The sequence below is a fragment of the Crassostrea angulata genome, chromosome 8 (genome assembly GCF_025612915.1).
Source record: "Crassostrea angulata isolate pt1a10 chromosome 8, ASM2561291v2, whole genome shotgun sequence".
Classification (NCBI taxonomy): domain Eukaryota; kingdom Metazoa; phylum Mollusca; class Bivalvia; order Ostreida; family Ostreidae; genus Magallana; species Magallana angulata.
The window spans coordinates 44,046,841-44,070,618 of record NC_069118.1 but is presented as its reverse complement, the minus strand read 5'-3'; the positions used below and the strand labels follow the sequence as shown (position 1 = coordinate 44,070,618).

Here is a 23,778-nt window from a genome sequence, read left to right as displayed (position 1 = left end):
GCCAGATTGGGCCAAGGGGAGAGAAGCTATGCTCCTGTCAAGCCATCTCGGATGGACAGACGGAAAAATTGATCACTAGAAGGCGCCCGCATAAACATGCCATTTTATCTAATTTAAAATAGTATCCATGCTATCTGCCCATGGTGAATAGTCATCAAAACCATTCATCAGCAAAATTTGATTTCCCTCCTTTTTAAGGTAGTATGGGACATAGATCTGTCGATATTAATGTGGATTAAAGTACTATATAATTGAAAAATTTTCATTGGTTTAGAATTTTCAAATTTTACAATATTTAACCAAAAAATAGCTTTTAAAAATATTTGAAAAGGTAAAAATTGTAAAAACCCCAGCGGGATTCGAACTCATGACTTACAGGTTCCTAGTAACCCTCTAACCCACTGTGCTAAGGAGTTAGGTGACCATTTTTGAAAAGAAACTACATGTACTTATATAATTACACTTTATTTTATTGTTTATTTCGATAAACAATACGTCACAACATGGAAGTGTCCCATATCACCTTAAACTCGGAACACCTCTGACCTAATAAGATCGCCGCATTAAATACAAAGTTTGATTTAACTCTAATTTGTTTATCATCAAGAAATTGTGCATCGCTGACAAATAAAGTTTTCTTCTGTATAATGAAATACCAATTAACTGACTATTCGGACAATAGCAAGTTTATTGTCCCACTCCACAGCAACTATTTCCCTTGGCTTTGCCTCATTAAATAGTTGCTGTCTTTGGGGACAATAAACTTGCTATTGTCCTCATACCCAGTAAATACTAAATAGGCATATAATATCCCATCCACCTACATTTCATGTTATATAACCTCCCGTTTGTAACCTTCAATTTCACTGTAAAGTCAACATATCTGTCATAGCCGCAAGTTTCACAATTTATTTCTGCTTCTCATGTACTTAAAATTAGGGGCCTTAATATTGCTTACCAATTCCAACAAGAGACATCCCTCTAACTATTGATAATCATTAAAATTCATTTCATGAATCTACGCAACAATGATAAACCTTCAAGTACAGTCACTCTCAATTTTACAAAAATATTGACGGTACTTTATCCGAAACTGTTCCTTGTACCTTTAACTTAGTACACTAACATTTTTATGAAAAGACTAAGAAAGCTAATGCAATTCTGAGAAAAAGAATACCACATATTGCCAATTCCATTGAGGTTTAATAAAAATATGGCCATTTAAGTGAACCCACCATTTCCAATTTCCTTTAGTAAACACAGATTTACAGGGTTCTCCATAGTAAAACATCTTTACCTGACCTTTTAGAGGTCAACTTTTGTTCAACCACCTTTAAAAAGAAACCTTATTCAATACAACATACGCCTACATGATATAATCATGATAAAAGCTTCACATCACTTAGAAATACCCTTACATGTATACCCCCCACCCCCCAATCTTTTGATTTTCATAAAAAGTCATGGTTTGAAATGTTTTACCTAATTTTATGAAACGTGTGGCAATTTCCTTGAGTCATTTCTCACACATATTTGAAAACAATCATCAATGATTCTAAAATTTGATCTTTATTTGTTTATTGTATGATTTGTACCATTTTAATTAACAAATAGACAGCTGTCCTGCTTGTGATTTCTTGTTTTCATGAAAAAAGTAAGCTAACAATCATATTTAGTGAATATCTAATCTATTCTGATTTCTAGTCTCCTTCTAACCATGCTAAAACAGTAAGTTACAACCTACAAGTTAGACATCTGCCTTAAATTAAAATTAAATTCAAACACACCCAGGTAGCTGGAGACAGATCGAGTTGATTTCCATGAAAAATTTTCAAGTTTGACATGTTTTTCTACTTTTTTTTATGCATATATACCTTAGAAAGGTAGAAATAGGTTGTTTCTTGTTCATTTCAAAAGTAATTATCATAGCAGATGTTATTTCAAAGTCAAATGTACATTTACATATCCTACATGTAATCTTAATGCAGACAATTAAATAGAGGGGGGGGGGGGGGGGGGGGGATTTTTCAATTATGTAAACACATCTAAATATCTTTATGAAATAAAAAATAAAGGAAACATAATTGCATACTTTTATTGAAAAACAAATTTTCACAGCAATTATGAATTTCTTTATAAACAGCCTTAATTTTGTTTTCATAATTTCTTATCAAACACAAACCACAACATGGCATGACGCTTTCTTCAAGTTCCATTATTGTTCATGCATTATCGGATTTAATTTGAATTACCGGTAAATAGTCTGTAGAACACAAGGAATATGCATGTGGATAGAGGTGACAGGTTAATCTCAGGAGCTGACCCACAAGAATCAACAGGTAACGGTAAAAGCCATGTGGTAACAAGAGTCTGTTTTGAGCTGAAATAAAAAAAATAATAATTAGCCATGTTTACATACATGTACTAGTAATAGCTGTGTTTACATTAACATATGCATAGTATATCTGGAAAAAATACACTGACCATGCAGTGTAGTAGGTATGACATATATATCCCAATACATGACATAACATTTAGGCAGTACAAGATCAAAAATTTGCATATCAAGTCATAATATAATATTAAAAAATTTTCATAGGTATAAACACTTATCAAATTGAGAGAGAGAGAGTTTGAGAGAGAGAGAGAGTTTATTACCATACTTGTAGTGCAACAGTCAATATTTCAATTCGTAAATTACAAACGAATATTACCCACCGAACAGCGTCAAAGTACATGTACTGGTATTAGCTTCTGGTATACCATTTTTATCAATTCTACTGTGTTTTTTTTTTTTTTGCAAATAAATTAGCGAGGGTTTTTGCTTATTTTCTTATAAATCACATGTTTTAAAAACAATACTATGTGTAATAAGCATAAAACATGTATGAGTAAACTTAATGAAGAATTTTTAATAGATTATTTTTCACAGAATGTGGTACATTACATGTATGTCAATCTTTATAAAACTAGTGTATATTTCGTGCGCCATAAATTGCAAGTTTTTTGTAAATATCATTTACTTGCATGATAGGTATATATGGTCTAACCAAAATGTTCTTCATAAAGCTACAGCTGTATGTACCACATATATGTTTTGTCACAAGTATACATTTAAAAAAAAAAAAACCCAAATTCCAACAGTTGAAATAAACTCAACTCATTCTCTGATAAGTTCATTGTGTTTTGTGCGTGCATATCTTATTTGTCTGCTGCAACAGCAGCCAATCAGCGGTAAGCTGAATCCACAAAAAGAAAGTTTGTGTTTTAGGAGCGGGTAAATTGTTTATGCGACACTGTCAAGAAAACCACACCAAATAATAACAAGAAACATAAATATTTACTTATATGTATTGTGTTGTAAAGTAAAAGTTTTTAACACTTATTGCATCTTGCAAAACATGTGATGACCCTTAATCATCTGTCATATATCTGATATTATACATATATTACATGGCTTCGAGGGCGACATACCAGAATATTTGCCCCGAGGTGACAGGAAAGCCCTGGAGTGTTATGTCGCCCGATGCCGAAGGCAGAGGGCGACATAACACTCCAGGGCTTTCCTGTCACAGAGGGACAAATATTCTGGTATTGTCGCCCGAGAAGACATGTAATATATGTTATATAACATTTTTAAACAAATCAAACTCGGGTTATCAACAAATTTATTTACATGTAATTCACAAGGCAGAGGTAAATGTTTTTAAAACACCTACGCTTGAGTTTATCACTTTTGTCGTATTTGCCGAATTTTTTTCATCAATAAAACTATCGAGTTCATCTGAATTTAGATGAACAAACCGCAGACGTTGGCCTGACATGTTTAAAATTCGCGGATCTGTTTACGTTTGCTTAGCAACTGGCTCGTTGAATTTTGAACCCGACGTAATTAATATGCAGAATTCTTGCACGCGATGGTGATATTACAGTTTCGGGAGGGCAATATAACTATTTCCTGTGAAATATAACTGTTTCCGGGAGGGCAATATAACTGTTTCCGGTGTGATTCAGCAATTTTCAGGGCATAGTAATAAAATTATCTCATTTGTGACATAACGAGAAAACTTATTCAAAAATGGTATATACATGTATATGTAAAAGATGGGAGAAATAACGACGGAACAAACTGGGATTCGAACCTGGCCCTCTGAATCTCTAGTCAAGTGCTCTACCAACTGAGCTACATGTATCTGGCACCGGTATTCAAACCAGTCTGACCGTCACATTCCTTCCCCCTTAAATGATCTTCACCCTCGAAGATCAACCCTGGCAGGAGTTAACCTGTTAGTTCCAGGGGTTGGTCACAACACCAATATTGTAACAGGATGGGAGAAATAATGATGGACCAAACCGGGATTTAAACCTGGGCCTCCTGAATCTCTAGTCAGGTGCTCTACCAACTGAGCTATCTTGCACTGGTATTCAAACCGGTCTGATCATCACATATATAAAGAATTATTTTAAACAATGTTGTTCAATAAAAAATAACACGTGCAACCTTCAGTTTTTGTCTGTAATTAATCAATATTGGCGTGCGATCAGTTCTCGCCGAGTACCATTTCTCACCAGTGCATTCACTGCATTGTTACGTCATTTTATCAACACATAAAATTATATACGAAAATATGATGTAACAGTGCACCAGCGAGAAATGGTCCTCGGCGAGAACTGCTCGCAGGCCAGTACTGCCAGTAGTCAGATTAAAAAAAGAGAATAAAAAATTACATTTAAAACATTAACAAGGACAATTTAAGTACACATCATAACTGCTAAACAAGAAAAATTATGTGAACTGGTAGAATAGTACGCATAGTTCTAACTTGTAACCTACATGTACAAGTACATGTACCGGGTACCCGTTGGTCTGCTAAACCTTTCTAATGATACAATGATTGGCATCATAAAGATATTAAAGTCATGTTTTAACTCTGAAGTCTGAAGTATACAATTTTATTTACTTGAAGTTATGTCTACAGGATATTCATGACTACATTTGGAGTCTTCTGCACAAGAATATATGATATGTTTCTAATTAGACCCTGCTTTGAATTTTGAGTTGAAAATTCACAATCTGTTATTTTTTTAAATAGATAAATTCAGTTACCCTTTCCAGTCCCCCATGAACCTCGAGCGAGTCTAAACATCCATGAAACATGTAAAAATTACACGTTAGTAAACAAACACCCACACCATAACAAAAACAAACAGTGTGCACGTACTTACATGTACATCTATACTATATACTAAATTTTAACTTTAACTTTTTTAAACTTTAAAAGGAGTAAAAGCCTCACCTTCTTCAGTAACATCCACATAAATCACACACTTTAATGTCCATCTTTTCTCCTTTATTACTCGTAGCTTATCAACGGCTGATCGTCAACAGAAGTGTGGCTGTCAGAATTTCCTCGTAAACGATTCACACGAGAAAAATATCCTCCTTAAACAAATATGTAGTATTGTTCCCTGTGCATGTTCATATGTTTCACAGTAAATTGAAAATGCATTTGTACATCGAAAGAATACACAACTTCTCTTCTGCATTACGGCTCTCTCTTTTCTACAATGCCGTTCGTTACTGTTTACATTCAGCGTGCGCGCGGGGGTTACAAACAGGGGCGCCCCGACAAATAGTTGCACATAGAACGGGGTCATACTAAAACACGCCTGCCGACGCCTGCCGGGGAAAACACGCCTGCCGAGAGAAAACCACACGCCTGCCGTTTACCTGATGGATTATTTTCATATTTTCTTTGATATTTTATTTAACTTAACTAAATTAAGTATCATAATAACAAAAAGTTGACTTTATATTGATTATTTAGCACAAAATTAGCAAAAATGTTCAATGTTGTTAAAGATAGATAACTTTTACGTAGAATCATACGCCTGCCGAGGAAATCTAGACGCCTGCCGTTTCTTTGATGGATTATTTTACTTTTTTCTTTGATATTTTATTTCTTTTCACTAAATAGATGATAATAGAAATCAAAAGTTGATTTTATATTGATTAATTAACACAAAATAAGTAAAAATCGGGTAAGCTGATAGCTCTTACGAAGAAATCATACGCCTGCAAAGAAAATGTATACGCCTGCCGTTTATTTGATGGATTATTTTAATTATTTTCTTGATATTTTAGTTTACTTAGCTTAATAAACGATAATAGAAATAAAAACTTGACTTTAAATTCGTTAATTAACACAAAATTAGTGAAAATCGGGAAAGTAGATAACTCTTACGCAGAATGCATACGCCCGCCGAGAAGAGTACACGCCTGCCGCTTACCTGGTGGATGATATTAAATTTTTTTATTTATATTTTATGTTTTCTAACTTGATAAATGATCAGATTAATTAAAAATTTACCACATTTTTAATTAACACAACATGAGAAAAAACCATGGTTAAATATACTCGGAATCCATACGCCTGCCGTTTACCTGAAGATGATTTAATAGTTTTCTTACGTTAGTATTTTATTTCACTGTACTAAAAAGCAAGCATAGATAAAAAGGGAAAACATTGCGAAGGGCTTAAAAATAAAGGGAAAACTCTTATGTAGAAATCTTACGACTGTCGATTTAATATGCACGGTTGCCGTTTTATTTATGTCATTTTTATTTGTATAAACTAATTTATGAATTACTTAAGATTGCTATATATAGACTTAACATTTGTTCAGAACTTTATACTTATTGCTGCTATTGATTCATCATATTATATGAAGTCGGGTGATACGAGTATGATATAATATGTATGTCATCCCTTTTAAGTTTGACAAAGTTTTGTTTTCTATCAGAATTTAATATTTTGATTATTACGCCTGTCACTGAAGCTTTTTATGATAGAAATACAGGGTAAGATTTATCAACACGTCTATAAATACGAAACGCCCAAGGAATATACATATGTACGCTTTTACGCTTGTCGAATACCTATATTATTGCATGATATGATTTTTTTTCATTAATGTTTTCCTTCAGTCAACTGTGTACATGATCATAGAATAAGAATTATAAATAAAAATTTCTGTGTTGTAAAGAGGGATACTATTAATCAATATCATAACTTTTCGCCTAACGAAAATTTGTAATTTCAAACAATATTTCATTTAACTTTACCAAGTAAACGAATAAAGACATAACAACTAGATTTCAATTATATTAAAACGTGACACGAAACGTGTGCATCCAGTATATTTTTTTCAGGGGGGTAGTATTTAGGTTTGTCCGGGGGGGGGGGGGGGGGGGGGGGTGTCGAGGCAAATTTTTGGTGATTTTACTAGTTTGTAAAATAAAAATATTTTTCCAAGGGAGGTGGGGACTCCATCACCCCCACTTCCGTAAGAAATTTGAGTTTTACCGGGGGGGGGGGGGGGGGGGGGGGGGGAGTAACTCTACCCACCTCCCCCGTATAGATTAACTCATGAAAAGAATGAGTGAAAATCATTAACAAAGCATGCATAGAAAAATTCTTATAGATCTACCCCCCAAAAATTAATGAATGGTGACTGATGGACGTTAAAGAGTTATACTAACGTTGTTATTGTTAGCAAGAACATTGATATTGAAATATCCTAATCTACGACAGCTTACTGATCACAAGGGTCGATCTATAATACTGTTCCACGATCTTATGGTCTATAGACCAATCCTGTTTTAAAGTTTTTCTAAATACTGGATAAAAAAATCGTGTTTTAAAAATGTAAACCAACAGAAATCATGATACCAAGGGTTTCCTATACATAAAGGCGTCGGAACCCGGGGGGGGGGGGGGGGCTAGGGGGCTGAGCCCCCCCCCCCCCCCACACTTTGTTGCAAAGTTAGACCTAACCAATGGGCGCATCATAGAGGGTTCAGCCCCCCCACCCCTTTTTTTCTCGCAAGAAAGATAATTTTTGCGAAATTTACAATGAAAAGAGGGAAATGTTGAAAAGTCACAGGTATAATAGCCCCCCCCCCCCCCCCCCCCCCCCCCCCGCACGGATTAGGAATTTCAAGTTTTGTGGGGAAAAAAATTTGGTAGGTAAGAATTTGGGGGGGGGGGGGGGGGGAACTATAGCCCCCCCCCCCCCCCCCCCCCACGGTTTAGGATTTTCATGATTTAGGGAATTTGATTTTTTGGGGGTTTTCCCTTCATTGTCAACATTTCATAGGATTAGTTAAGCCCCCCCCCCCCCCCAACTTTTCAATTTGCTTCCGACGCCACTGCTATATATATGGAAACCCTTATGAAAAAGGAGAGGGCTTTAGGAACGTGGTGTGTACATACGTGTATATAGTTGTTTGCGAGTTAAAGCAAGAAATTAAGCTGTTTTCTTGCATCTCTATCTCTCTCCCTCTATCTGTGTCTCCTTCTTTCACTTTCTCTCTCTCTCTCCTCTCTGTCTTTTCCATCCACTGCCCTCTCTTTCTTTCTCTCTTCATTAACGGAAACAATTCAAATATCAAGAGAAAAAAATACTAATAAATGTAGTTGCACCTGCGTTCAACTGTTCTAGTACATGTATTTTTCAATAAAAAGAATTTCAATAAAAATATGGTGAAAACTGCAGCGAGTCGGTAAGCGTAAGACTTTCACAATCCAAATGTTCGACATCTGAACGTGGTGGTTTTTTCAGTTTTAATTTATTTCATGAGTAAATATTTTCTGAGTCAAAAAATGAACGCAATATTTTATGCAGATCGGTTGTCTTTGAACTTAATGAACGTAAAATATCTTCCCGACAATTTTTATATTAATCAACCATACTGACTATAGTTAATCGTACGTCGTGGAGGTTTTGATAAAAAAAAGAATAATGCATGCATTCGTAATTATTGATTCTTCAATGTATATAATCATACCATACGGCTTACAATACCATTCACTATCCCTCAAACGGTTACACTCACAGTTTTGTAAATAAAAAAAGGGTCCACAATCAGAACATGCACATAAAGATTAATGTATTTTTATCTCATTTTATTACAAATCATGTGCTAATAACAAAATAATTTACTCATTATGTTCTTTGCTATAATATTTTGGGCGAATCGGGGTTGGGGCTACATGTCCAAAGATATCTAGTGATCGTTGCTCTACCGATACACGTGTATACATACACGTGTTAGTTTCTTGTGTATTCTGTGTGAATTGAACGGTTTTTTGTCTCTTAAGAAACAATAGACCTTACCTACCTGTATATTGGAAGACGACCGTGAAGCACACACCTTGTACACAAGCCCCCCTTCTCTCTCTCTCTCTCTCTCTCTCTCTCTCTCTCTCTCATTTGTTTTTAGGTGACTGAGAAAAATAGTTATGAAGGAGTCGATCTACCTAAGTATGTCTGAAGATACTATATATAGCCTTTGAACTTACAACTTATTATTAACCCAAAAGTATTATTAAAACCTTGCAGTCCACTTTAATTATTCCAATTGATAGAGCAAGCTAGGTCGCCATATCATGGTTTCTGTATCTTATATTTGTATTTTTAATGTATCTATATGAACTTAAAAAATAATACCATTTTATCCTTATATATGTATATATCATGTACAAGCACTTAATAAAAAAACTATTTCTGATTAATAAGCCATCAGTTTTTAATTGGCCAGACTTACGTCTCTTCATAAAACGTGTATAGTCCATTTATAACCGTAAACATTGAAACATCGGTGTTACTACATGTATATATCTTCGAGAAGCTTATAAAATATGTACAGAAAAACAAAACTTATTTTGTAGGGGAAAATATCATTCATTATTATTTACGAGACAGTCCAGGCTTATAACCAAGAATATTGACATGATTTGAATCACTTTACAACGTTAATCATTAAACCAGGGTTCTTTTTTTCTCCAATAAAAACTGAGACCATAAATCGTAAAATTTTAAGCCGGTCACATTTTCATCAGCTTGGAAAAATTAAACGAACTTAATACTGAATGATAACCTCAAAATAAAGCATGTACTGAACATGTAGCTGCAATAATTATACCGGTATATTGCTTGTTTTGAATATTGAATCAACCTACAAAGTTCGCTTTGATTTGGTGATTGCATGCTCTATAAGTCTGCTTTTTTTCTTCTACGAACAGAAAAAGCCGGTTTTTTTTTTAAATATTCAAACTGATACCCCCTACCCCTCTTTCCCTTGAATGGAATAATTATCCGCTACACTGATATCATGCAATATAAAATTTTGCTACAGGCTTATGAATGTCCTGTGTAATATTTGATTTTAAAAACGCAGCGATACAGTTTCAGAATCTAGAGATTTAGATATAGTTTGGTGAACTAGGCAGTGAAAGTCTTGAGATGAAAAAGTTTTCAAGATGTAAACAGTTACAAACATTGTACAGAACTAATTGTGTACGAAAATGTAAATGCACTTTGCTTAAAAAGTCTAACATTTCCCCATATGCATTTACTAGAATTAATAATTTAGGAGCATAAATATAAAATCTGGAATGCTTACACAATTTAAGTACGCTAGCCTGTTTGTTTAAGAAATACATTACAGTGTATATAGCCTTCATACATGGATAAAGGTTATGCCAGTCCACTTCTCTAAAGAAATGAAATTGTCGAATTGCATCTGAGTTGGTGTAAATATTAATTTCCATTACGCTGCATGTCTTGAATTTTGTATTTACATGTTCACCCAACACAGTATTTACAGTTTGACTCCATAGGTATTTCTGAACTTAGTATAACAGCTAGTGCATTAATTATATATATTCACATCAGTATACTTTCCTTCTCATTTCAGACACCACTTTTAGATCGTATGAATATATAACATAAAATATTTTGATTATACGTAAAATACATGCATATTTTAAGGGTTCTTCGAAAAACTAGAGACCATCTTTAATCTTAAAATTCGAGCAGAGACATACAAAAGCCATGTATATGTATATAAATAAATGATTAAATCAGCAGGCGTACAACTCAGTGTCTCGGCAGGCGTAAGCAGGGTAAGAACTCTTGGTCTTCTTTACAGACTTTGACCATTTTTAATAATATTTTTCATTAAACAGCGAATACAAAATAACCTTTTATTTCTTTGATCATGTATTTAGTTAGGAAACATAAAATATCCAAGAAATAAAAATTATCTATCAGATAAACGACAGGCGTATAGAGTTTCTCGGCAGGCGTATGCATTCTGCGTAAGAGTTATCTACTTTCCCGATTTTCACTAATTTTGTGTTAATTAACGAATTTAAAGACAAGTTTTTACTTCTATTATCGTTTATTAAGCTAAGTAAACTAAAATATCAAAGAAATAGTTAAAATAATCCATCAAATAAACGGCAGGCGTATACATTTTCTTGGCAGGCGTATGATTTCTTCGTAAGAGCTATCAGCTTACCCGATTTTTACTTATTTTGTGTTAATTAATTAATATAAAATCAATTTTTGATTTCTATTATCATCTATTTAGTTAAAAGAAATAAAATATCAAAGAAAAAAGTAAAATAATCCATCAAAGAAACGGCAGGCGTCTAGATTTCCTCGGCAGGCGTATGAATTCTACGTAAGAGTTATCTATCTTTAACAACATTGAACATTTTTGCTAATTTTGTGCTAAATAATCAATATGAAGTCAACTTTTTGTTATTATGATACTTAATTTAGTTAAGTTAAATAAAATATCAAAGAAATAATTAAGATAATCCATCAAATAAACGGCAGGCGTATACATTTTCTTGGCAGGCGTATGATTTCTTCGTAAGATCTATCAGCTTACCCGATTTTTACTTATTTTGTGTTAATTAATTAATATAAAGTCAACTTTTGATTTCTATTATCATCTATTTAGTGAAAAGAAATAAAATATCAAAGAAAAAAGTAAAATAATCCATCAAAGAAACGGCAGGCGTCTAGATTTCCTCGGCAGGCGTATAAATTCTACGTAAGAGTTATCTATCTTTAACAACATTGAACATTTTTGCTAATTTTGTGCTAAATAATCAATATAAAGTCAACTTTTTGTTATTATGATACTTAATTTAGTTAAGTTAAATAAAATATCAAAGAAAATATGAAAATAATCCATCAGGTAAACGGCAGGCGTGTGGTTTTCTCTCGGCAGGCGTGTTTTCCCCGGCAGGCGTCGGCAGGCGTGTTTTAGTATGACCGCATAGAACGTTAAAATAATGTGTGTTCATTGAATTCATAAATGATATAGATGAAAAAAATGAAATTGAATCACAACTATTTATCTAAGACGCAACACAACGTAATGCAGTAAATGCCTGGGCCTTAAAGTGGCATTTGTTCGCTTGTGTGTCTATGTAGACAAATTAACTCGTTCATGTAACGTTACGATTCACACATATTTGTTTTATGAAATTTGAAAAAAATAGGGCACAGAACTTTTTAAATTTGATACCAAATGACATCATTTAATATATTAACAATAACTGAATTATTTTTTTTCATAAAATGATAACGATTTTTGCTATTAGAAAAATACGTGTATGAGCTGCTGACCCCTAATTACAGGGGCCAGCCCTTTTTTCTTAATTTTAAATGAAAGCTCTCATTATTCTAAACAACTTTTGTTCTATATGTATTAACAAATTATTTTTAGTTTAAAGGTTATTATACAAAAAGCAACAAAATTTCAGACCCCCCAAAACCTTAAACTTTACCGGCAAATAGCTTAAAAACTAAAAAACATTTTGCCACAATTTTCATGCCAGCAAAACTATAAAATGTTACCAACAATCCTGCTAAATTTCATGCAACTATCTTTTGTAGTTCCCGAGATCAACTCTGGACAAAAGACCCCCCAATTTTCAATTAAAGGGCAATAACTCATAACCGGAAGTAAATTTTAAAAATTTGAAAAAAACGTCCCCAGATATTAACATTGTCTACATACCCTGAAAGTTTCATAACAATCAGACAACAAATGTACGAGAAATGGCCTACACAAAATTTGCGGATAAAAAAAAAAAATAATAATAAGAAACAGTAGAATAACAGAAGGGTTTTCCGTTGAAAAACGGAAAACCCTAATAATAAGAAAAGTGAAAAAGAAACATTACAATAATAGAAGGGTCTTCCGCTGAAGACGGAAGACCCTAATAAGAAGAAGAAGAATAAGAAAGTCGACAAAAACAATATGTCTCCCCTTTGAAAGGGGAGACATAAAAAAACAATTACATTGTAATGCAAAACATGAACGATTTACATTGGCTCAGAATAACACTTAAATACACAAATTCTAATTGTTTAACGTAATCCAAGAACAGTATTGAAAACAGAAATACAGCTAGATTTTTCAAGTACTCCAGGGATAACCTTAAAAAATAGAGACATTCTACCAATAGCCACTAAGATAAAAAAAAAAAAAACCAAATCAAGGTATTCCCCTTTGATAACTTATTTTCATTCTCACCTGTACACTGGACTTTGGGTTTGCCCCAGTACAGGTCCTCACACTGACTGCAGTCCCTGCCACCCCTCTCCTGCTGACAGTCACACTGGCCATCAAACTGAAATCCAAGCGGTTTATGGCATATAGTGTCTCAAAATTTACTCAAATACAAATCATAAAATCTATTTTTTTGGCTGCTTTTAGCACTTTTACATACTGTAGATTCCTAATATACACAAGAAGTAATTTCAGTTTAAAAATCTTGAGAAACACTCTTCACAGGTTCTTATATCGCACCATTATTTTAAAGTTGAGAACCATAAGAAATGAGGAGAAAAGTTCTACGTTCTCGATTCTAACGATTTGATAGAAAACAGCCTTATTGCGAGATGAAGTATTTGTGTAAAATAAGGAATCTACAGTAGATATTGGGTCTTAATTTATTTCTTATTTTTTTAATAGAGGGTTTGGGAGAAAATCAATTCTTACTTGATTACAGGTAATTCCAAGAGACCCCTCAGGGTCACACCCGCAGGCGGAGCAGCCCTCCCCACTGGTGATGTTCCAGTAGCCGGCAAGACAGGCATCACACCTTAGTCCGGTCACATTCGGGAGACATGGGCACTGCCCTGTCTCTCTATCACATGACCCAGCTGACCTGTCCGTACCATAGGGGTCACATACACACTCTGCTCAAAAAAATAATGGATCAAAATCTGTTTTTGAAATGTTCTTTACACTGAAAAAACTAGAAAACTGACCAGTCAGGAAGGGCCCCGCTATGACAATTAATATAGAGAAGTGAAAAAAACTTTGAATTCCATCCTCTTTATATTAACAATGATGAAAAATAAATGCCCGGCAGAAGATGTCAAGAACTGGAATATATAGGATCTCGTGATTTGTAGTTGGATATGATTTTCATCCAACAATTAAAGTGTTTTTTTCTTGAGCCTTAGTGAGGGGATAAAACACACAAGTTGGATAAAAATCATATTATACTACAAATCATGAGATTCTATTTATCCCATATTTTATACACCGCAATCAATGTTTACACTGTTTATAAAACTCTACATTATTTTTACTTCATTATGCCTAGGCAAATCCCATTGTAAAGTCACAACTCTGGAATATCAAAAAAATATCCAATGAGTCATATCCACGGGATAAAGTGGGTTAACATGGGATTAAATAAAATTTGTTAAAAAAACAAAGAATTGATACCAATGCAATGATACCTAGGCTTTGCCTCTATTCAATAAAACTATCATAAATCATCCATATTTCAAAGAATGTACACAATACTACACATCATTCAAAATTGACCTTAACTTCAAAACAAAGTTCATTTGCAGACACAGGCAGTGCAGTAATTAATCTCAATGTGACAGATAAAGATAAAGCTTAGGATTTTCTTCCTGTGGAAGGTTAATTAATCCCAAAGGACAAATATTGCACAGCCTTCCATGTATACAATGGTAACATTCTCAGCAGTTATCTCTCTTTGCCCATTCATTCTCAGCAGTTATCTCTCTTTGCCCATTCTTCTTATGCATAGTTATGAATCTACCCCACCACCCCAGCTCCAAACCAGAAGACATAGAGAACCAAACTTAGCATCAAAATATGTATTTCTGCCTACTGAACTACCATACCAAATTTGAACTTGATTGGGCAACCATAAAAAAAGTTATTAGAAAAAAACAGGAAATTTGTGGACGGAAGAGTGACAGACGGACGGACGGACAGAAGGACGGACGGACAGAGTGATTATTATAGGGCACCCGCAAATTCTTGCGGGGCCCTAATTAATAAAGTCTTCAATTTAACCAGATCTTCAACCAATTTAACCAGAATTCAAAATAAACTTATCTATATAATATTTAATACATGTACAAATGTAATTGTCTGAATGATAAGAAACCTAAATTTTTTTCATTCGCAAAACTCTTAAAACTGAGTGACTTTCAACCTGAGAAAAAACATTTTTTCTATTCTTTCAGTTTAAACATTAAAAAACCCATAATTATGGCCATTAACCCCCAAATTCCCTTACCGACACAGCTCTGGGTGGTTGCGTCCCCATAGTATCCAGGCTTACACTTCTCACAGCTGAACCCTTCAGTGTTAAACAGACACTTGAGGCACTCCCCAGAGGATGTGTCACAGCTACCATCCACATTGGGGTCAATGTTATTGTTACAAAGGCAGGGTTCACATGTACTGTTGGCTACCAAGGGATTCCCAAAGTAGTTTTCTGCACATGTGTCACAGTTAGGTCCTACAATAAAGCAAGCACACACCACATAAATGGTTTGTAATGATAGTTTATGTCATTCAAATATACATTACTTTCTTCTACTGACTTAATAATTACGGATTAAGATCTAAATTTCAGTGTTTCAATAGGGCTTTTTTGTTAACTTAACAAATGACCTTGACCTTTATTGGCCATTTATCTCTGACCTTCACTTTTATGGTAAACAATTCTAAAGTACTGTATCTACATTGTAAAAATTCATGATAATGCCGGTCAAATGTATATCAATAGCATTGTCTTATTTTGCACATGTGTTATTAAGAGGTACTTATATGTACCTTGATATCCTGGCAGACAGTTGCAGATAATGACCTCCTGTCTAGGGTCCTCTGAACAGGAGTCAGCATGCTGGGTCAGACTGGTGGGACCCCCAGGGCACATACAGGGGCGACAGGGCTTCCTGACGTAACTCCTTGGGTCACCATAATAACCAGCATCACAACTGTGCAGAGAAAACATTCAGGAAATTTAATATCACTCCATGACAAGTTAATAACATAACACAACAAAACTTAGAACATTAAAACTTAGGAAAATGTTTTAATTTTCAAATATTTTGCTCTACAGAAGAGAGGTTCAAAATATTTCCCTCTAACCTCTCACAGTGGTCTCCGGCAGTGTTATTAAGGCATGCAATACACCTCCCAGTCAGGTCATCACAGGTTTCTGCATTTCCGTTACAGTCGCATGCCCGACTCTGAGGAAATCCCCAGTATCCGGCCTCACACTGACTACAATCACGAGATCCCACAGAATTCACTGTCAATTAGCTCTCTTAGTGTTTTAGAATGGAATCTGCAAATAGGAAATGTTAGCAAACACATTATGCCTAATTCATATCACCAACATTTACCATTTATGTTTATCATCTATTTACCAGAACACCCAGCGGGCCCAAAGTTGTAGGTCCCTGGGGCACAGCGGTCACACTTTCTGCCCACCACGTTGGGTTTACACAGACACTGTCCCCCAGCAGGCTCACACTCTGAGTTCAATGACCCAGTGGGGTCACATTCACAGGCTGTAAGGGGAAAAAAATTTCATACAAATCCCAGGTAAAATATTATTACAAAGTAAACACATGGCAAATCAATTATTTTCATGAAATTTACAAAGGGTAACATGTATCATTGGAAGCGAATTATCTGAAGTTTATAATCCATCCATTACTTTTAAGATTGTTTATAAAGTTGCCAAAAATGGCAAATCAATTCTTCTTTTAAAGTTTGGGACATTTGAATCTAGACCAAGCATAGAGACTTACACAGGGCGCGGTGAAGCATGCTGGTTGAGATGCTAAAGGTGAGTTTCTTGCAGAATTCTGGGTAATTGGGTCGGTACGGGGTCAGCTGTTTCTCACGACATCTGTACCGAAGAAATTCATTCTTCATGAAGTTCAAGTAACCAAAAACTTGGAAGATTGGAATAATGTCTGTGGCTGGCACAAGGACAATCTACAAAGAGGAAGAGACAAACTGATTCATATGTTACATGTAAAAATTTAACAATTTTTATATGCCTTAAATGTTTGTAAATTCAAGGACATAGTCGAAATTTACCAGGTATATTATAACAGTTGCTTTGAATAACACTTTACATAGAGCATTTATTTTTTCTCAAATAGGTATCTGATAAATGATTTGTTTTAATATATATTACTCATCAAACCTTAGCACATGTAGTAAAGGTACAGCAAACCATTCAGTTGTTTCATACATGTACATATGGAAACCTTTAATATTAGGTGTCTCAACAATCTCAAGAAATCTTTAACAAACAATAAGTAATTGTGCAAAAATATTTTAAACAGTCACTCTATCAAAAGAAAAAGAAGCCTACCAAGTCAATCAAGGCCGTGGCATCAGGGGTAGATAACCCCGACTTGTAACGACGGAAGTCCACACGAATGGTGTAGTTAGTGTTGGGTTCGAGACAGGCTGATGGTGTTACTTCCACATATCGCGATCCTAAATCATATTTTTAAAACAAATTGAAAAATCAGAAATTCTATGAAAATTTATAGTAACTGTATATACTTGTATTTAATAATTCATATTTCCCGAACAGAATGAAACCTTTTTAAACATATTGATTCCTGTTCTAATTTTCTGCAAGTAACAAACCTTGTGCTTTTATCATCATCTCGTGGCAAATGGTTGGCACATGGACCGTTTTCATCTGGGATTTTGTCCCGCCGGATTGTAACTTTGACATCCTCCCACACTTCTGGCATCTGTTTATCAAAAAAAATGTACATGTAGCATGTGTAGTACATTATCAAACTAAGTGTACCTTTCAAGACCATTCACCAATGTATTGTCAAGACTTGTGTATTAAAAGCCTCAACATACATTGCATGCTATTAGCAACTGTGCATGCTCTCTTAAGTCTCATGGTACATGTAACTGCTGGTCAAATGTATATCAATACATGAAGTATTGTCTTATTTTGCGCATGTGTTATTAAGAAGTACCTATCTGTACCTTGATATCCTGGCAGACATTTGCAGATAATGACCTCCTGTCTAGGGTCCTCTGAACAGGAGTCAGCATGCTGGGTCAGACTGGTGGGACCCCCAGGGCACATACAGGGGCGACAGGGCTTCCTGACATAACTCCTTGGGTCACCATAATAACCAGCATCACAACTGTGCAGAGAAAACATTCAGAAAATTTAATATCACTCCATGACAAGTTAATAACATAAAACAACAAAACCTAGAATATCAAAACTTGGAAAAATGTTCTTTTTTCAATAAACATGCTATATGGGTATAGTCCACTAATACATTTTCCATAGCCGGTAATGTTAACAAAATGTCACGCAGAATTCTCCCTAATTTTCGCTCAGCAACGAGTGATCCCTCAAACTGAAGCTACATAAGTTATCCATCTTCGGTCCGAGTTTCGTGATTTGATGTCAGATTCGTTTTCCCGCAAAACCCGTCTGTTTACATCAACCCCTGAAAAAGAAAGTGAAAGTAGTAAACTCCTGCCTATCAGTGGCACTACTTTGTTGTCCTACCTATTCTAAAAATAGTTGAAGGGATAAACCCAATATGTAAACCCATTTATCAAACTACTGGTTTTTCAACATATCATTATCTATTATACATCACTCACATCCATACTACCAAGTTTCATGAAATTCCGATAAATAGAAAAAGTTTTAGCGCCTTATAAAAGTTACATGTACCCCTCCCTCATTACATGTCAATATAGCTGTTTTCAGACTTGTCTTTTGATTGACTTATACACACAGAAATATTAAATTACACCATGATTTTTTAGTTTAAATTGCTTCTAAGAACTAGATTTAAGAAAATAAATCAAAACATTGAGAGTAAACTGTTAATTTACATAAAAAATCAGTATATTAAGTTAAAAAAGTACACAATTTTTCTCATTTCTTGATACATCTTTACTCAAATCAAGAAAAATTGCATCACAAACACCACGAATAAGGAATTGCAAGAAAGAAGAGGATATGTCGTTTCTAAAAAGGTGCTACATGTGAAATATGGTACGTTAGACATGGAGTTATTAAACTTTCAATGTGTAAACCTATCAGTCTAACCTAACTACATTTTTACGCCAAAACCCAATGTCATGATGTCATAGACAGCTGAGGCAGCCATATTGAAATGTGATGTCATCATAACAAGATAATTTGAACCTGTGTATGCATTGAAAATGAGATGTGAGAGAAAAAAGCACAAGTTTGTCTGTGGAAACAATATTAGAAAGGGGACAGTGGGTCACGGCCACTCTAAACATGAGGTACCGGTATTTGAATCAGTGTGGTTACCACGGTTAACAGCTAATCAATTTAACTTGATTACTAAAGTATCACCTGACGGTAAGTCGTACACTTTGTCAGGAGCTGAAAAAAGTCTTAGTAATGTTAAGGTTTTGCGCCCCCGCCCAAGTGATCCCAACCCTTACTCAAGAGTCACCAGACCAAACAGCCAGGAAATGAGGGTTGTAGACAAGGGTCCGACCCTTGACATGATAAACGACCTGTATGTATCACATCCCAGGTGTAAATGCCAACTTGCTGATTTTGAGATAAAATCCGAAACTAAGTGGGGGCTAGGCTGGTCATGGACATTCGGGTGCAAGAGGTGCAATTTTATTTCGAAGCAATATAAATTGTATCATGAGGTTCCATCTGAGCACTGTGGCAGGAAAGCTGCAGAAATGAATCTAGGTATACAAACGAATCTCTATAAGACCCCATTAGGTAATGACCAGGCCAGATTTATTCTGGCATGTACCAGCATTCCAATTGTTGAAATTGCGGAACACGATATGGATGAAAAATTGAAACAACTTAAGAAAACAAGAGGCCCATGGGGCCACATCGCTCACCTGAGCAACAATGGGCGTTCAAAAGATATTGTGCCATATGGTCCCTCGGTAGAATAACAAAAATAAATATTGTCAAGTATTCGAATTTTACACTTATTTTTGCATACACGTAATCTTTGACATTGTACCTTCATGAAATACTATTTTTACCAGAATAAGAAAATCCTTCGCAAGATATAAAACTAAACATTTGGTAGGGGTATACTGGTAAGTTGTTAACTTCCTATTCCCTATATTTTTGTTCTAACCCCCCCCCCCCCCCCCCCCCACACACACACACTTTGTAAAGCGATCAAAATATATGAGAGCATATAGGTACATTTTTTTCATCAACTACATACTAGTTATTGTATTTTTAAAAAAAATATAATAGTTATCGTATTTTATTTTTAAAATCCTACATGTATAGATGTGAAGAAGAAAATTGTACCTCAATGTGCTCAATTCCTCAAATTAAAAACATTCATAAATTTAATTTGTCCTCTCCATTGTAATTAAATGACTGTTATTTACCTTGCGTACAAACCAGGATAATTTTCCGCTGTGACATTTTCTTAGGAATAGCGATAATTACTTTATCCCCGCAACAGAAATGTGTCAGAACTATGGAAACTGTTTTAAATATGTCGTTTTTATTTACTCGTGTCTGAAAAATTATCAAAATTGATGTAGATTTCACATTATTTATTGTATAAAGAGGGGGCCCCAGAGAGTAGGTATACACAGAATATCATTCTTTTATTTTGTTTGTACAAGTATTTAACATACTCTAATTCATATAGAATTTCTAACGTTCAACCAAAATTTCAGCGTCAATCGTAGAATTATAAGCAAGATACAGAGCTCACAGTTCGCCTAGGTTTGAGTCATATTTTGTTCACATGAGTTTATTACATTCAGCTTAAGATTTTTAACTTGGTATTTCCTATTCAGCATTTAAAATGGAAAAAAAAGAATGGCCTAAGATTTTAAATTCTTTTATTCACTCAAGACAAGTTCACTGGTATTTGAGGTTCAAAATGAGTTTATACAAATGTACACAAACACAGTCAAAGATCACATGTACAGTAGGAGTAATAATGACGAAAGAAGGTTAATTTTACAAAACAATAAGTTGTTAAAGTTGGTTTCTGGAAGAACAGACTTTGAAAATTTTCTTAATAAATATTGACAATTGTTTTACTTTTTTAATCTTTTGTTTTTAAGATCTGTGTACAAACATAGAATTGTGAGCAAATCTCTGTATCTTGCTTATAATTCGAAGCTTAACACTCAAAAATGGTTAGTAAATAGAATTCGTAAACAATTAAACACAAGAAACATGCACTATAACAAATAAAGAACACAATTTATTTTTTCGAAATGAATCATATATATACATGTATATACCTACATATTTCCATTAGCGATATCAAACTCTATTTAAACTGAATAAACTAGAGAAAATGCCGAACATCTCAACAAAACCTATTGCATTAATCTACCATTACGCAAAAGATAATGCCGAATTACCGAGAGAATGAATTGTATTTCAGTACTCTTTTGATACATCAGATTTTGCTTAATTTGTGCAGGTAAACAGTTAACTGTTTGATTTACCGAAGTCTCTGTTTGATTTGATACGTAAAAATCACGAAATACAGACGATAGTTCCCAGGTTACAAAGCATAAATAATGAAAACGAAACGAAAATCAGAACAAGCTAACACCAACGTCATGTGTAAACTGTCAACGCATTGAAATATTTAGCCTCAATTTACTTCACAAAATCTGCACCAATATATTTTGCATGTTTCAAAAATTTCCCTTCATACGCGAACTGTTGCATAACAAGCAAATTTATCATAGTCAGATCGACCCTTTTTCGTATAATGTCATGGCTGCTTTAAACAAAGAACCTCGTTTTAGAAGTATGAGTACGAGTCTTGGTAAAATGGGTATGCAAACCAGGGCCGTGGCAAAATAAAAGCCGGGCAGATCGGCAATCATCAATTCCAAATACGCACTATTTTGCAGCAATATTTACAGCGAATACAAATATACTGGTTTATCAAATATCCTGAAATTTTAATGAGATTAGCAGATTAATAACTGCCAATCTTTTGTTTTGCCCAGGCCAAGTCTTGCCTACCCATTTTACCGGATGCCGAACTCGAAGCTGAAACACGCCTTTCCTTTATTATTATTTTCGTAATAACTCAGATTTGAAACAGAATTAGCACTTAATTTTTGCAATTTATATTTTCCTTCCCATAAGGATAATTTATGCTCAACTACGTTGAATTGGAGTCCGTAGTTCGTGAGAAGAAGATTTTTAAAAATGCACCCCCCTTTTTCTACAGTTTCAAGGTTTTCTCCGCTTTGAATACAGATCGGACTTTTATTTCTGCAATTTAAATTCGCCCTTCCATAAGGATGCTTTGTGCCAAATTTGGTTGAAATTGGATAAGCGGTTTTAGAGAAGAAGTTCAAAATGTAAAAAGTTTACAGACGGACGGACTGACGGACAGACAGACAGACAGACGGACGACGGACAAAAGGTGATCAGAAAAGCTCACTTGAGCTTTCAGCTCAGGTGAGCTAAAAATGAAATGTTAGGTCTTCCATCCTCGCGACGCATCCAATCAATATTCAAATGGATGCCTCTTATCAATCAAGGGGTATTACTAGCAGGCATAAAATGGGCCAGGGAGCCTCACAAGTAATTGGTGTGGCCTGTGAGGATGAGACAGACCAACATAATGTGATAAGCTATCATATAGTAGATAAGCTTTGCAGGGTTGTAGCATGGCTCCTAGGAGGGATATGATGTTAGCTGCCCATATGGGCATGTCGGTTGTACAGCAAATAAAAATCCTGCCGAACCATTGTCTGAAAGGGAGACGGGATACAAAATTGGGGAAAATCTGGCTAAACATGATCTACTGGTTAAATATGTGACCACTGATGGTGATGCCATCAGTTGTGTTGGGTAAGAAACCACCCTTCAAAACACTCTGTCTCCCCTGTGGAAAACAAGCCGACTAGCTGATAGGATTCATATGGGGCAAAGTCTGTTTCGTCAAGGTGTTAAAGCCAAATTCAGTCCAGAAATGTTTCCTGCACACACTAAAACTCAAAAGTCCGATTTGCAGAAAATGTTTGCCAATGACATCAAAGAACGATGCCATGGCATTTTTCAGGCATTGTTTAAAAAACATAGCGGTGACTTGAACAAAATTTTAAAATGCCTACCTAGAATCGTAGACAGGGTCATCAAGTACTACAGTGGGGGTTGCGGTGAAGGTTGCAGATGGAGTGTAACTCTCTGTAAGGGTGGTAACAAAACTAGCTGGTGGCACAAATCTGTTGGTCTACAGGCACATAATCTAGAACCAGGTGACCTAAAGTTAAATCAAAGAGACAAGGTTATTCTTAAATCATTACTCGGAATGGTTCTCTCAATCTCTGAACACAACTACAAACAAGTGCAAGTCAGCCAATCGAACCATATCTGTCAGTCTTCCCAAAAACAAAACTTACAGTAGAAATGCTCTCTCAGGTCCGTTACGAGCTAACAATGGGGTAGACATGGCGGTGTGTACAACCCTTGCTTCCCTAGGTGCTCCCCTTGGTGCCCAGTCTCAGTCACTGAAAGCTCTGCATAGAATAAAACAAATGTCAGAGTATAGCATAAAGCATGCAAAATCGCTGAATCAGAA

The 23,778-nt window shown here is 34.9% G+C and overlaps 1 pseudogene; it reads right to left on the bottom strand.

Moving 5' to 3' along the window:
* LOC128159007 (laminin subunit beta-1-like) overlaps positions 1-23,778 on the bottom strand; it is a 35,693-nt pseudogene that overhangs the window by 10,655 nt on the left and 1,260 nt on the right.